General features: G+C 45.9%; 1 protein-coding gene across 3 annotated transcripts in view; it reads right to left on the minus strand.

Moving 5' to 3' along the window:
- LOC146833370 (suppressor of cytokine signaling 1-like) overlaps window positions 1–17,346 on the minus strand; it is a 432,757-nt gene that overhangs the window by 400,793 nt on the left and 14,618 nt on the right. Inside the window, exon 2 of one of the 3 annotated variants that reach the window (XM_085601151.1) lies at window positions 16,635–16,867. The exons of 1 other annotated variant lie outside the window; for it this stretch is intronic. The gene's annotated coding sequence lies outside the window, so the exon portion shown is untranslated. The remainder of the gene's footprint in view (window positions 1–16,634; window positions 16,868–17,346) is intronic. One more of the 3 variants, XM_085601150.1, reaches the window with a different exon arrangement.

Genomic DNA, 17,346 nt, shown 5'->3' on the forward strand with positions numbered 1-17,346 from the left:
GCCCACGGGCTGCGGGTGCATAGGTGTGAACTTGCGTCGGGTTTCGTCGTGGACTTCTATGGATGCCTGAAGGAAAGTTGCTGACAGGCAGTCAGTGCAGAGTGTCCGGTGGATCCCAAGGCCGGGATCAAGAAGGAAGGGTACCTGCAAGCAGAAGGGACAGAGTCAAGGTCACTAGCCAGTGACCACGTGGAACCAGGAAGGAACCAGGCGATGTCGTGAAGATTGCAGGTGAAGGGTGAAGCTTGTCACTGCAGCCACGGGTACCTGGAGACGTCGAGGACGACCAGGACCAGGAGGCGAGCTGTCCCACGAAGGCTCTTGCTGTCGGCGGCGTCGAAGTCGAACTAGGACTCACCAAGCCTGGGCAAGCGGAACCCACGAAGAACGGAGGACTTGCTTCTGGTGCAGACCAGGAAGGTCTGGGGTGCTTCTCTTTTGCAAAGAAGCGGGAGCCAGTCTGGAGGAGCCAAACCAGCAGTGAAGATTTCAAGGTGTGCCGTCACAAAGGCCGCTAGCCAACAGGCAAGCAACCGGACAGACGCGGCAAGCAGGAAAATGCAGAAGGGCCCCACGCAGGACTCGTGGAGTGTGGGGGGCTGATCTTCGGTGCAGATGGTGCTTGGGGTTGGGGCTTCTCAATCCCCGGTGCACAACTTCGAGGGTACCTCAGAAGCTGCGCTGGAAGATACTCGCCACTTTTCCCAGGTAGCCGGTCCCACGTCTCTCGTCGCCTCCACGGATCTCAGCTCGGCTGTGGATGTGGATCAGGGCCGGAGAAGTCTGGAAGTCAAGGCTCTGGTCGGGCTCTGCAGTCGGTCCCTCGTAGAACTTCAGCAAAGCAAAGGGTAGTCTCTTGATGGTGCCTGTTTGCACAGGGTAGCCACTCCTTGGCCACAAGGGAGATTCTTCAGTCTTCTTCTTTCGTCGAATGTCGAAGGTCCAGAGTTTCTGTTCAAGTTGCAGGTTCAGGATAATCTAATCTCCTGGGGCCCAGCTACCACTCTTATACTAATCTGAGGGGCTGGGTTGCCTGCTAGGTCACGCCTTATGAGTGGGACCTGGGAGGGGGGTGGTTACACCCCCTTCCCTTTGTCCAGTTTCGCGCCAGGACTGGGGCTGGTGTTCCCCAGTACCGGTTTGAACTGGACTATGCATGGGACACCTTGTGTGCCCCAGGCAGTGTCTCGTTTCATTCATCCCTCCCTGCCCCAATACACTAAGGCCTGTCTGGGGTGGTGCTCGCACCTCCCAAGGCAGGAAACCTATTGTCCAAGCCTCCCTTGCCGGGATCACTCCCAGCAGCAGGAGGTCAGACTTGTGTCGTGGCAGCAGCATCCATTTTGAGATGCTGGGGCTCTGGTTAACTTTAACCGGGTAAGTAGGTTACAGCATGTCTTCTCCCTCTAGAAGGGAGGGATAATATCCTCATCACCAGAAATGGGATGGGGGTATTATTCCAAAGTGTTAGACCCCTTACACGACATGTTTTGATAAAGCCAAACCATAGTTACCATAACCGTTTAAGATTATAAGGCACTTTAAGAGTATATGGTAGGCTATATCATAGAACAGCTATAAGGACATGGTTCCGAAAGCTGCAGACAGGCTCAGCTCATGCTAGAGCACCATCTCACATGTTACCAAGCACTCTGCCTCCAGGATTGTTAAGGCCTGCCATAGGAGTGGCTGATAGGTACACATGTGTCTATATATAAGATAGGTATAGGAATACTACACCTAAGCAAGGAGTGATTACACGACCTTGCCCCAGCTGAGTGATCAGCCAGTTGTGTCATAATGGAAGGCCAGGCCAGGGGTGGCATAATACATGCTGCAGCCCCTGGTAGGCCTAGGATACACCTATGCCCTGGGTACCTAAGGTACACTGTACCGGGGCCAATAAGGTGATCCTATCCAAATGGGTTATGCACCTAAAGTACATAGTATCAATTTAGAGAGAGAACAGCAGGGCTGTGGGTCTGATTAGCAGGCCCACAGCCACATCTAAGTCGAAAACCAGTAAAGCAAAAGCAAAAAGTGGGGGTGAACATAGAAAGCAGACCCTACTCTCCTACAGTGATTGAAACATGCACCTCATCAATGAACAATCCTGTGTTTCCTGTTTCCAAACCAGACAATACAGATCGTCTAGTTTTGGATTAGACACCTAAACTCTTGTTGTAAAACATTTGCAGTGCAAAATGCACACAGTACAGCATTAATATATAACATTGTGCGTAAAAAGTACAAAACCACATTAGACATTTCAAATGGTTTCTTTTGTCAAAATATTGCACCTGAAAGTAGATATTTGACCACTTTCTCAATAATGGGAACTAAGCATCAATTTTGTCGACTACCACAGGGATTCAAGAACAGCCCGGGGTTATTCTCAGCAAGAGTAACAGAGTTACTACAAATTTATGATGACGAGGCATTGTCATATGTCGATGATATATATCTGACAGACACTTGAACAGGGTGAACACCATTATATTGGGCTTCGCCTCTGAGGGTTACAAATTCGACTTTAAAAAGTCCAGAATTGCCCATCTCAACGCCCTTTTCCTAGGATATGAACTTTCAAGTGAAGGCAAAAGCCTGGCAGCCAACTTTTTAGACATGTGTGCGCTGCTCCAACCTCCAAAAACGCTGAAGAATTTAGTCGATTCTAGGTTTCCTGAATTTTGGAAGAACATACATTGTAAACTATGCAGAGCGTGTTAAACCTATCTACGAATTAATCAAACCTGATTTCAAAGTCACAACGTGGACACAAGGACACACAGAAATTATGCGTTCACTTCAAACAGACATGTTAGCAACTAAACACTTGCAAACAAGCATAAACGTACGCAACTTAGTGATCCGAATCATTCCAGGTCAATGCGGCTTCACCTACTTAACGTTTAACGAAGGTGAAAAAGTACCCATTGCATACAAATCACACTTGTATACACAAACAGATATTAAATTCACTTCTACAGAAAAGATTCTGACAGCAGTTCAAACCGCTGTAGCAAAAGAAAGAGGCCTAGCACAGGGGAAACGAATAATGGTCGTGACTCCTGTACCAGCCTTAGAGGCAGTTACTAAAGCGAGCATTCCGAATGCAAAAGCTTTACATCCGAGATGGATACAATAGGTTAATTCTCTTGCTGCAACTGATGTTGAATATGTTTTTGATCCTCATTTGAAAACACAAGCATTCTTGCAATACGAACATGAATGGCCTCTGCCTATTGAAATTCTCCCTCTTGATCAGTTCGAATTCATAATTTACACTGACGGATCTGCACAACCCGCAACGAGGAGTAAACAAGCTTACAGTGCAGCCTGCGCGATCGTTAAAGGACATATGCGCGATGGCAAATTCAGACCAATGGTCACAAAAACGCAATCACTAGGAGATTGTACAGCTCAGCGAGCTGAACTACAAGCATTCAAGATGGCACTTGAAAACACAGATCGCGAATTCCCCACACTCATAGTGTTCCTTTCTTTTTACTGTGTTCAATCTTACAATGAATATTTACTAAATTGGCTTCAAAATGGTTTCAAGGATGCAAAAGGTGGCACACAATCAAGCATAAGATGCTTTGGGAACAGGTAGTTCAGTTGCGAAACGGACTACAAAACACTCACGTGATACACACGCTGAGTCATCAACGTGATGGCGTTCACGTTGAAGGGAATTCATTGGCTGATGAAGCCGCAAAAGGGGCTGTGCAAACTGCTTCCGTAGCTGCAATCACTCGTTCAAAAACGAAAATAGACAGTGAAATAATGCTGGCTGTCAAAGCTTCAAACAAAGGCAGCGGTGCAGTGTTACCTAAAAAAAATTCCACTCATATAGAATTGATGCGAACAATGTTCTGTTTGCTCGAATCCCTGGAGTGGAGGATAGGGTAATAGCAAACATGGAACACAGATTAGGACTAATCCTAGCAGCACATGAAGGGATAGCCTCTGCCCATGCAGGTGTTTCCGCCACAGTGTCGTTATTAAAACAGAGATACTGGTGGCCAGGCATTAGGAAACCGACCAGGAATTATGTTTTGAATGTGAAATATGCCAGAAGATGAAAGTTTCTACTGTGAAACGTCCTGCGCAAACGCCCGTTAATTTCAGATAAACCATTAGCTTGTGTTTACCTGGACCACTGCGGTCCCTTACAAAGGGATGGTAACTGTAAATAGATCATGGTCGCAGTGGATTCTTGTTCTAGGTTCCTATGGATGAGGCCTCAGCGCTCGGCTGACGCTCAAACGGTTATAAAAGATTTGCGAGTCTTTATCGGCACATACACAATTGGCACACTACATTCTGACCAGGGTCCTGCGTTTAGCTCTCGAGCTTACAAAGAAGCCACGGCCAGTTTGGGTGTAGCATTGCGGTATCCTTCTCCATTCCATCCTGAGGGAAATTTTGTTGTGGAAAGAAAGAACCGGGACATAAATCAGTCTATAACAGCTAGGGTATTAGGTTTGGGTGATGGGTGGGTCAAACACCTTTATGGGGTCCAGCGGGCACTTAATAACTTGCCAAGAAGTTCTCTAGGGGGAATCACTCCGTATGAAGTTCTATTTGGAACTAGGATGTTGGTAACCGACCTTGATATGTGAGGCACAGTGATGGAAAATAAGAAATTTTATATCAAAGATCGTTTGGCTGTTTTACAGGACTTAAATGAACTGAGAACAAAACATAGCAACGTGCTCCTGAAGCCAACCATCACTGGGGAAAAACCAGCCGTCCCAGCAAGGCCTGTCTGGATCCCAAAGCTTGGTGATCTAGTCAGAAAAAAGATCGCGGACAAGAAGGAATTTGGGCCTTCTTACAGACAACCAATACCTGTCCTAGCAATCCACGGATCAAGAACAGTACTACTGCCGCCCCTTGCTGGTTAAAAGGAGAAAAGATTGGTGTCCATCGACCTGATGAAACCACACTGTGTGGCCGATACTAAGCAGAAGGCCAAGTGGACTCCGCCAATGTAGCAGACGCACTCCTCTAGCTACAATGCAAGAGGTTCAACCTGAGAGACTCATCACCTTTGAAGATTCTGCAGTGAGAAATAAAGGACTAAGCAACACAGCTATGGAACTTGTCCCTCTTGAAACCCAAATAACAGTTTGTCCTGATACACATGTCTACAACGAAGTAACAAGTGATCAACTGGTTCCAGCGAATTCAACGAATCCTGATGTAATTCCAAACATTGACAGAACTGCCTCTGGCTATTTCATTAACTTTGATACTTTTCTGAGGATCCCAGCGAACCTGTAACGACGCCAGCACAAAGCACTTTCAAAGAACAAGCAACAGACTTTTTTCAACTCCTGAAAAAGACTTATCTGGTTTCACCATGAATTGAACTATGGATTGTTTTGGGAATATTCTTCTAAGTGAACTTACTTCTCTAGCCACACAGATCATCCCATCGTGAAGCAAGAGACTTGTCAGCAGTGAATATCACAGCCGTTCCTATACATGATGGTATAGTTTGGGACCAAACTCAATATGACATTTTTTGGCCCATCTGAGCTTTTGAAGATTCCACATTTATTTAAGATTTCATTAAGTGACTTTATTACCTCTAGTACCTTTTCTGATGATTGGGACTTCAAGACTGTTAATAACATGATGTCTGATCTAGAGATGTCTACTGTATTCACAAATCATGAATATTTAGAGGGTTCATCGGACTATGAACAAATGTTTTGTTATAACCACTATGGTCATCATTTCTTGCATAAATCTGCAGCGCCCAGAAATGTATTTAAGTATAACCAATCGAAACATTGTCCTACACCTCCAAAGGGTAGCTCAAAAACTTTTGCAATGATGTTTCCATATTTTCCAGGCTACAATTTGTCTAATACGGCCACGTTTTACTTTAAAAATGTGAACAAGACAGGAACAAAAAATATGTTAACCAATACAAAAAAGATTTATTCTTTAGCCTTTATTGCCCAACTGTCTAGACAAGGTTTCGAATTTTGGAAAGACAACATTGAGACACAGACTGTCTGGGGTACAAAAGATTGGCAAGTACAGGGGGTAGAAGCTTTATTTAGAGCCTGTATCATCCCTGAGCAAATTATGTTTTTGAATGACACTGTCCAGCAAACGTCTTGCCTTGGATTAGCCAGGATCAAAGACATGAACACACCGACCATACCAATACCTGCAAGCAATAGCACTACACGGGGGGAGGTCTACGTACATAATATTTTGCATCACAACAGATCAGATCCAGAATGGAAAAAATGGTTGCTCTGGCCCACAGACACGAATAACTGTAAAGATCAATTCCTGAATTAAACACAGGTATTGATAAATATGCCAGACCCACGCTATGTTCAAAGACAGCATCCAGGGGTAGTAACAACATACAGTGTAGGGAAACTCTGCCTTGACTGGCTACAGAAAGCTACACTGAGGGATGTAAACCAACACTTAACTTTACTTCAAGAAGGCGCACACCTTAGGGAATTCTTGCTAGGACCAAGAAAACCGCGTCAAAAACGTTTCATATACACCGGTATCTACACTGCTTATAATGAAGCATGGAAGGTTACCCAAGCAGAGACTGCAGAACGAATACGAGAAATTGATCGTATTAATTTAGAGAAAACTCTCTCTGTAGTAGACAATGGGTTAACGACTCTATCGTCCAGAATATATTCATTGGACAGCATTGTGACTTCTGTCATAGACATCATGGAACAGGACTTGGTCATGTTGCAACATGGTCAGTCACAACTACGTTCTATCATGCTATTAGGCTGGACGTTACAAAACTTGCGTACAGGCTATGTGCCTTGGCGTTTAATCAACATTATGTCACTGTTTTCAGAATTCAATCTCACTGATATACAGATCAGACTGGCACAAAGGGGTGCAGACTACACTATGCTGAGTATTGAAAAACTGGAAAAATTACCATTCACGGTGGCAGATAAACCAGCTACTGAGTGGATCATACATGGTAAAATAACTCTGTCTGTTACAACTTTCCATTTTCAGTATTGCCTAAAACATATACCAGTTGGCAAATATGAAATGTTGGGTAAAGGATAAATCAAGACACCCTGGGAATTACCTTACACACATAGATGTTGGAGTGGGGAACGGGAAGTGTTTCTTAGCGGTGAAAACTGTGAACACACACTGAGCGGTTCTCTCCTATGTCAGGGTATTAACTTACACGGGGCGTGTGATGGTTCCACTACAAACTTATCCTGTCACCTACAAGGTTCACTGGCGGCTGTGATTAATCCAATTTTTGGCCAGCTTTCTAATGGGAGTTTGTGAGGAAGCCCCCGCACATACCCTCCCTGCTAATGAGTTGACTGTTGTACAAGATCCCTGGGTGCCTTACCGTTTACATCAGGATGAGGACTGCGAGAACATTGATCGGACTTCCCCAGTAACTAAGGGCTTTTCCTCCAAAACACAGATTGGCGGGGGTAACCCGGAAGCCGTCCACCCCTGGAGGGGCGGAGCGGAAATTCAGGATATCCAATCGGGAAAGACGGACGTTCCACAGGAAAAGGGAAGACGGGAGCCCATCAAGGTCGTCAGCTGCTGATCGGAGAACGCGGGAGAACGGAGGAAGCGCTAGCGATTTGGAGGAAGACGCAGAAGAGAATCCTGAAACCCGAGTGCAGAACCGAGGTGGTGACGGAGGGGACGGAGACCCGGAGAACCCAGAAGAGTGGTCGGAGGATTGGTGGATCTCGGAGGAGGCTGAAGAGCGGCCGCAACCCAAGAGGGTTGCGGCGGAGAGCGGTATATAATTTGGGCAGAGGGAGGGTTGGGAAAAGGGTATATTAAGGGACTATTATCCCGCTCCCTGAACCCCTTCACAGAAAAACCCCACCACACGCCCAAAAACCTGGTTTGTTTCTTAGGCACCTTCACCTTAATTTTTCGCCATCAACCCGTTACCCAAGCTGAGATTCAAATCAGCCATCGTTATTTCTGGGTGTCACCTCAGTACTTCCTGTAAACCCTCACTCGGTGTGGTGGAGGCAATAGAATCACCGTGTACACATTCATTGACCGCCATCTTTTGTTTCTGTTTCGAGTGCACGTCGAGACTTCGGGACCCGACCAACCACCAGAGTAAAGCAGACCCCCAGGCTTTAACGGACTACAACTTCTACTGGAACCTGTCACGACGACCGCCCAATTCCTACTTTGCTGTGCTGATTCAAAAGACTTTGTTTTCCCTTTTTACCTCCATCCTATCGTTACTTTGCTACCCAACCTTAATAAACCTCACAATATAGATTCCATATGGCTTCCTCGCTTCTGTTTCCGACCCTCCCTCCGACAGAGTTACATTATGTTGAATAATCACAGCTGCTTTGGCATGTTGCCTGGTATTCCATATCTAGTTACGGTTACATCCAGGGTCACTTGCTGTATGCAAGTCTTGTATGCAAGTCTTGTTTCCACAAATAGACACAGCCAGGGAGTCGCCTTTGTGGCCTTCACTGAACATCTCTTCTATACGAATTGATACTCAGAGCAGAATGAAAGCCATTCTTTTACAAAAAGCAGTGCCACTCATCTCGGCCAGAGAAACCTATGACCTCCAAGTCGCAAGGACTTCTGCGGAGATACATACCCTTTTGTATACAAACTGCCCTGTACATTTCTCAGAAATGTTAGGTCGTATCTTAAACATGTCTAATACGAGCGGTATTGTACATGTATTTAAGAACATGTGTGCAGGACTGTTAGCACCTTTTCAAACAAACCTCGGAATTTTTCCAAACTTCGTGCACTCTGTGTTTGGCGGACTGCCGCTCCTTTTGGCACTCGTTGCAGGGATCCTATTTTTGCTCCTACTGCTACGATATGGCAAGCCTCATCACCAGCGTCACTCCAGGCACCATAGAGAGAGCTCTATTGGAGATGAAGTGTTGTGAGCGCATTGTCCAAATTTTGGGTTTCCTGGTCTACGAGAATTAAATACCACATGGTTTCTGTCATTCAGACAATCTGGCAAGATTGCATCTTACCTGTTCTTCGCTGCCTGCAATGCGGTGAAGAATGCGTGCTAGTCATCTGTCTAACACTCCCATCCTACGGATATCGATACCTTGCTGTACCCAGTAACGGCCCATGCTCTGTGTTGTCCCCAGCGGCTACCAATCCTGATGACGGCATTCACTGAGATCTCACAAACGCAAATTGCTACTGCTGAGGTACGAGAGGAAACAACAGGCACGCAGGTAACATTCGATTCGTACATTGCTGATGCGACCAATGCTCAAGGCGATAGCTCACATCTATGAGGAGTTAATCTTCTAAACAGTAGACGACTTTTTGTCTACAGGATTAGAAGATTTCATGTTTTCTCCAGGCCCACTGACTTTTGATTCAGGCACGCAGTGTTCTGAAGAGACTCTGAATTTGGCCTTCGTTCTTTTCAGACAAGGGATTGACTTTGGAACTTTTTCCTATGATTACATTTTTTTTCGTTCATACGAAACTGGAGTGGGGTACAATCCATATTTCCCTTATTTAGGCATAGGAAATCCAGCCCTTATTTAGGCATTGTCCAGGCTAACCAAATACAGGCATGGTCTCCTACATCCGTCCATCCATGTCACAACGAGTTCTTGGAAAACCAGACTCTTAAGCCTTTAGGAATTTCCCTTGCTTGGATATTGATTTCTATAAGAACTCATTTAGTATGCATGAACATCTATTCCTTAGGGGTTCATTCATGACGTTCCGATGCCCGACTTTTACGTCAATACAGGCATTCCTAAACACCTTCAAGGTATAAATATACCTGCACTTGACCTGGCAAACCATGGTTCCGGCACGATCCAGCTCGACTGCCTACTTGCGGTTTGCCACGGCAAATTCGGAAAGAAATTGAGTTCCAGCCTGACGCACTGACCAGACGCTGTCATCCTCTTCGCAGAGAATCCAGCTCCAGTGTTTCTGACTCCCCTTGCGGGGTGTTAGATATCGAGTCCCGGAAAAGAGATTCCAACCTCGCACATTCTAAGGTATGGAGCAGACTAGAACTTAGAGAAACTTTTGGCAACTCTTGGTAAAACTAAAACTATAGCTATAGTTAGCTATACTTTAGAAAACAGCACCTACTTCTTACCTCGTACTACACTTAGGTTAGGTACACTGGGGTAGAACTATTTAGAAGCATCAGATGAGTATTCACATTTTAGCCTGTGTTATTTATGTATGTATTTTAATTAATATATGTCATAGCTACAAACCATGCTATTGCAGTATTATTTGATCTTACTGCTAACTCTGTACATATTGTACTTCGCAGCCTAGCTTACGATTGTAGCAGTTCATATCTCTTGCATGAGAAAGAAGACTGTTCAATAAACCCTTTTTATTGAAACACCTGTCTCTCTATTTCTGTGCAACTCTTTAGAAACAAAGCATGCACGATTGACTGAGTGAAACTTACCTATTGTTTCCACGGTTCTGAGATTGTTCCGACTCTAAGGGAAACAAAGTTGTCATGTTTATACGGTTGTCAGAAACTAATCCCTTCTTGTGTATTCGAGAAGTTTCTAGTGACCTCTGAGTTAGCTGGCACACACAAGTAATTAAGTTTAATGTACCCGATAGAGACATACTGACCTCAGTCCTATGTCAAATCTATAGTGTATATTATTCCAATGTGCAGAGTCTATCATGGATATAGGAACTACACTACACAAGAACTGCTGCAGCAAGAGTTCCTGCAACCTTGCTGAGGCTAATAGTAGCCCTCCACACATCAACATGGTGTAGAGTCCAGATGGAAGGAGACACAGGACTCACACAGGATATTCCTACTCAGAATGGTCTTAAGCAGGGATACCTCCTTGCTCCCCTTCTGTTCTCATTATTCCTTAGTGACTTGCCTGATTACTTTCTGGAGGTAAATAATTTTCCACCAAAAATAGCATCCAAAATAATCCATTTACTAATGTACGCTTATGACGTGGTCTTTTTCGACCTGGCTACAATTGGTCTTCAGCGTAACATGGAAGCTCTTTCTAGATATTCAGAAAACAACTTTTTAAAAGTTAATATATGAAAAACAGAAATATCACCATTTAGAGGAAGGAGCAATGCCAGACGCTTCGCCTGGCAGTTTGGAGGAAACCAGGTTGAGGTAGTATCAACATATACCTACCTGGGGAGAGTATTTTCTCAGTCACTTGGAACTGCTCCTCACTTCCAACGTATTGAATTAAAAGCTGTAGCCCACCTTAGTGCAATAAAAAGATTCTATCTATCTTCAGGGAGTCTTTACTTTTCTGCCCTCCTTAAATTTATTTGCATTAAGATTACCCCTATCTTAATGTATGCGTTAGAGCACATTCCCATAAAAAGGTGGGGTATTTTAAATCTTAGTGAAGGGAAATTACTGCGTAAGATTACTTCCGCAGGACAAGCTATCCCTGTTCAAGTGCTATGACTAGAATTCGCAATAGTCCGTGCATATTCAAGAGCCTTGGCAAATCTTATTAGATGGGCCTATAACCTGCGTCGCGCTCCTGAAGGCTCACTGGGAGCGCTTTTAAGTCAGGAAACATTTAAGGGTAGTTTAGGGAAAAACACTTCTAAGAAAATTTGGAGACTGCTTTAGAGATTTTTCAATGCTCCATTAAACTCAGTTTTGGTCACCAGTACTTTTGAAGTTTTCCATGAAAAATAACCCCCCCCCCCCCCACCCACCCACCCCCCCATCTTGATGCTGCGGTCAAGGACTCTACCATCAAAAGCCTTAACCAAAAACTGGGGAGGAACATTTGATAAATCAGTCTCTTGTGATGAGGAGGTGTTCAAGATATGGCAGATGTTTTATTCATTTGCCAAATAAACTCATGGTTGAAGCCTGTAGCTGTTTTATAAAACCAATATGTATTAAATGTAATATTTTTAGAACTAATTATCTGATTGAGAGTCCCACCAAATGAATTTGTATGCTATAATTTGTTTACATTTTTTAAAGCTTTTCTACCACGGTTTTAAGATGTCAAATTTATGAATACTTTTATCATCTGTACTTATTGTAATTTTATATTATGGATCTCTGATTAAGACTAAAACAATGGAAATATTTGATTTGAATTGATGAAGGAATGGTATGACCAGAAGGCTATGATAACTGGGTATCAGGTGGGCCAGGAAGTTTGGGTTCTGAAGTTCATCTGTCCCAGGGTTCTGGAGGACAAGTGGTGTGGCCCCTACAAAGCTGTCAGGAAGACTATTAATGTCAACTATTGTCTTGACTCAGGAGCCCCAGGGGCTGTTCGTGTTATTTGGCTGAAGCCGTGTCTCCACAGGGATTACACAGTTCCATACTAGCAATGGCTCAAGAAGTAGAGATTGGAAGTGAGTCACTCCCTAACTTATCGTAAGGTGATGAGAAAGATGGTTCAGTTGTAGGAGTTAAGCTCTCCTCTGAACTGAAACCTGAACAGCAAGAAGAACGTAAAGAGGTGTAGGGAAGATTTTCCCATCTCTTCTCGCGTACCCCAGGGCTAACGCTTGTCTGTGTCCATAACACAGACACATGGGACACCCTGCCTGTTAACAGAAAGACATACAGGATGTCAGACAGGGTCCAAGAGTGCATCAAGACTGAAGAGGCCAAGATGCTGGACCGGGGTGTTATTAGGACCTCCGTAGTTCCTAAGCCAGCTCAGTGGTGTTGGTGGCTTAGCAAGGGTCAGCGCTTCTATGTGGACTATCATGGCTTAAATACTGTGACCAAAACGGATGCCCATCCTATCCCGCAAGCTGATGAGCTGGTGGATAAATTGGGCACAGCAAATTACCTTAGTACTTTTGATCTGATCTGTGGCTACTGGCAGATTGCCTTCGCTCCTGGTGACAAGGAGAAGACAGCATTTTCAACCCCAGAGAGCCTGTACAAATTTAAGGGTATGTCTTTTAAATCAAAAAATGCTCCCGCCACTTTTCAGCACCTGGTTTACCATATGTTGTCAGACTTGGAACAGTTCTATGTGACTTACCTGGATGGCGCTGCCAGCAGGTGCAGGTGAGGATGCAACCAAACTGACCATCAAGGCAACCAAGTGCCAAGTTGGTAAGTCCTCTATTATCTCGGGCATCAGGTGGGTAATCGGAAGATTCAATACCTGGAGGCAAAAGCACAGGCAGTGCTGGACTGGAAGGTTCCCACTACCCAGAAGCAGGTAGGGGCCTTTTTGAACCTTACTGGCTGCTACAGAACTTTTAGGCAAACTATGCGACCATGTTTACACCAAAAGGACAGTTGGGTATAGAGCACTTAGGTTGTCGACTCTTCTTCATAACCGGGCGACGTTGCTGTGTGTCACGGTCATAGGACCTTTTCTGTTGGGTGGAGACTTTCCATCAACACGTGGATCAAGAGAAATTTGTTTTACACATCTTACTACTTTGCTGCTTCTGGCTATCATACCGGATATCATTGGGACTGGAAAAAAGTCACCCGTATTAATTTTACATTATGGAATATTTTCTAAAATATCGACATATGAAATAGTTGAGAACTACCAGCTTTTGAAGATTATTGGTTGACACCGGATGGTCGTTCCTAAACCGAATTCTTTTGTGCAAACAATACAAGTGGGCCCAGAAGCCAGAGCCTCCGGTCTCCACTCCGTCAGACAGATCCACCACACCGAACCAATGGCAGGGAACAGACAGGGGGGCCCAGCGCTCCGCCACGCAAGGCCACCGCCAGCACAGGACCACGCCGATCACAACCACCAGTGGCCGATGATAGGGCTCTAGGCAGGACCCCGGCCCGCCCCAATAGTGGCAAACTCCCCGTCCGCCGAAATGCGGACTGAGCAGGGCCCGCCCCCTGACTCTCACCGCAGGGCCTCGGGCAGGGGGCACCGTCCGCCGAACTGCGGACCGAAAAGCAGGCCCAGGAGCTAATGACGCAGGCCCCCCGCGCCGCTAACCAGACCTGCCAGTACTCAGGTAGAGGCAGTGAACTGTCCAGCAGCCCCCAGCGCACCACAGCTCAAGGGCACAGCCAGCACGGAAGGCACGTGGGAGAGTACTGGGCCCCAACCAGCTCCCCAGCACACCCCAGCAGCGTCAACACCTCCGTCCGCCGAAATGCGGACCGATCAGAACCTCCCAGCAGCCCGGACTCACCAGGGGCGTGCAGGAGCGATGTGGCCAACAGGGCACGAAGCCCCGCCAAGAAATCAGCAAGTCCTGCAGGCGGCCTCCTTTTCTCTCGTGTCTGCGCGGGGACCCCCCCAGGCAAACACCGCCGACGGTCTCAGGCCCAGCAATAGCACCAAAGGGAACCGAGGGGCCGCCGGGTCGCAGCAATGCCGGGACCGGAGGGCCCCCCCCGGAACCACGAAGCAGCGTCTCTCCACAGAGGAGCGGATCCCCGGGCCCGCCAAGAACAGCGCCCCCACGCGCAAGCCCCTCACCGCCTGAGACGTCTCACCAGCATCTCCAGGCAGCAAATCCTCCAGTCAGCAAATGGCGGCCGCCACCGCGAGGATCCACGTCCCCCGCAGGCCGCCGCTGCCACTTCTCTCTCCACAAGGGCGATAGCGCCGTCACTCTGCAGGCGCCGTCAGGCAGCGCCCAGGGGTGTTGCAGTGCCGACTCTCCTCCGCCGCCGGCCGTCACTGCAAGAACGCCACACCAGCAATGTCCGCTAGGCCGCAGCGAGGCCGGGGCCGGGCACGCTCGCCCGCAGCACACGGTATCGCCGAGTCTCAAAAACGGGAGGCACCAGGGCCAACAGATGCGTGCCCCACCCGAAGCGGGGGCCAGAGCAGGAGCAGATGGGCATCAGGGGCCTGAATACCGCATGCCATCTTAGCCACGCCCCCATGAATTCAACTTTATTAGATGGTTTACACCCATAAAAGTGCATACTTATATAAAACATCAAGATATGGCATGAAAGGAGATTAACTGTTGGCGGCCCGTCAAGTTATTCTAGCCCTATGGGGTACACCCACTACACCAGATACTCTTGCATGGATTCATCGCTTATGGCATCTGCTCGCGATGGAGCGTCTATCGCTTAGCGTGGAGGGGAAAGGCAAGGACTTCCAGAAGTTGTGGGCACTCTTTTCACATTTATTGACCAAAGATATGAGAGAAGTGACATGCCCGAAGTACTTACAGATTCTCAGACTTCCACCACTAGAAACCACTTAGAACCCAGAGAGTTGAGCAGGTCTCTACACGTACGCAAGCACGCTAAGCATGGTATTCAGGGTCGAGATCGTACGATGGAACTGATGCGGAGGAGGGCGGGGGAGGAACAGGGGTGGGGGGTTTGTTTGTCTGTTTTTTTTCTTTGTTTTCTCTTTACTGTAGCTGACCGGTTTTTAAAGTAGAAATCACTGCATGTCTTTGTTGCGACTGCAGTTCCATGTTGTGAATATGATGACTTTGAACATCGCTCTGCCGGCCTTGAGATGTAGGAAGGAAGCTGTGTACTATGCTTTCGTATTCCACGAAATAAAAATGATTGATTCTAAAATGCATAATTCCAATTAATACATAAAATCCACAATCCAACATAAAACATTTTTGATAAATCCGCAGCTGAGTCATGTCAAACTAGTAGGTCGAACCTAGGCAGCGCCTGCTCTTTCCTTCCACCTACCCTCTTTTCTGTTTCTCCTCCCTCTGCCCTCCCATCCCTGTTTCTTCTCCCCCGTGTCTGTTTCTCCCTCTCTGCCCCCCAGTCGCCACTCCCACCCAATCGCCAAAGGCAAAAGCTTGCCTATGTACGCGACCTATTGGCTTTGTCAATGCTTGTTTTATTTTTGTGGCAACTGCCTCTATTTAACTTTCTTGATAGAAAATGACAAGGAGAGGTCAGTAAAATACTAGAATCACTTTAGCATTCCCTAGATTCCAGGCCATAGAAACTTGTCTTTCACGAGCACCCTTAGACAAAAATATTTTTTTCAATTCTTGTATTTTCAGTGATATGACCACCAAAGGCCTTGATTTTATATTAAAAACGTAGCTTTGGACAATACCATTTGCCGCAGATAGGCAGTATTTCTCTCCATGTGTTTCCATACCTGATTTGTTCCACAGTTTGGTGATTACTTTCTTTCCATGTTAAAGAACATAGATGTTTCAGCACTCAGGCTAATGTGCTGCATAGCTAAATACATATAAGGTCCCAAAGGCGAGACCGATTGCATTGCAAATGCTTGTTATCCATTGGAGCAGGGCCGCTAGATAGTAATGCTTCATGTTGGGCACTGCAAAATTAGTTTGGATAACGCAACCCTGCATCGTGAGCCCTGCCAAATAAATTCTATGTCAGGACAGTAGGCTCCGATTATGCGTCTCATTTTCTTTACTGAAATTTCTCAGCAGCCAATCAGAAAAAGTTAAAATAAAATACACACTACAATACCCATAAACCCTAGTGGGTATCACATGACAACCATAGAGTAGACCCCTATATTAGGAGCACAAGAGAATACTACATCCTCTCTTTCTTTGCTGCTCCGCAGCCAGTTAAGAGCTTTCCCTTTTACTTTTGTCTGTGCATGCATGGTGCTTACTGCTTCTGTCTGATCGCTTTATACGCTGATATTGACATTTACCTGTATTTTGATTGTTGTGGTGCTGTGCGCGCTGCTCGCGCCGACTATTTCCTTCGCTGTGAGCGCTCCATGCGCTTTGTCTGCTGTGTGCTTCGCGGTCACTTGCGCTTTGTTTCTCCTTGTTTACCGCGGTTGTCACACTGTTTATTTTCTGTGCCGATCTTTTTCTGGGGCACGCGCCGTTGGGAGCGCTTCTTGCCTCCCGGTCCCGGGCGCTTTGTGCCCGTGATCTGCTTAGTGGAGCGGGAGACGGAGAGTGAGGACGCGCGCTTTGATTGCGCAGTTAATCAATCAATAAATGCTTTATTCGATTTTAAAAGATAATAAAATCATAAAAGCACACATTCAATAAAATCAGGTCATTTAAAAATTGCATTAAAATATCTTGATAAAATATAGCTGTTCCAAATGTACATAATTTTACAACATAGGGATTAACAGGTTAAACTTTTTCTTTTCCTCATTATACTCTTCAAAACCCCGTCATAGCTCCAATACAGTACACATTGTCCAATAATTTTAAAAAGAGAAATGCTGGACGACATTGCTGCCAGCCTCCCTGCTTTAAAATAGGCTTAATCCATCTAGCTCTTTCTTTAACATAAAATTTACAGAATAAAACAACATGCATTGTAGATTGAGAAGCAGTGTTGTCACAAGGACATGGGCAGAGTTTCCTGGACCAGTCATTTACAGAAGGAAAAGAAACAAG

This window comes from Triturus cristatus, chromosome 4_2 (assembly GCF_964204655.1).
Source record: "Triturus cristatus chromosome 4_2, aTriCri1.1, whole genome shotgun sequence".
Lineage (NCBI taxonomy): Eukaryota > Metazoa > Chordata > Amphibia > Caudata > Salamandridae > Triturus > Triturus cristatus.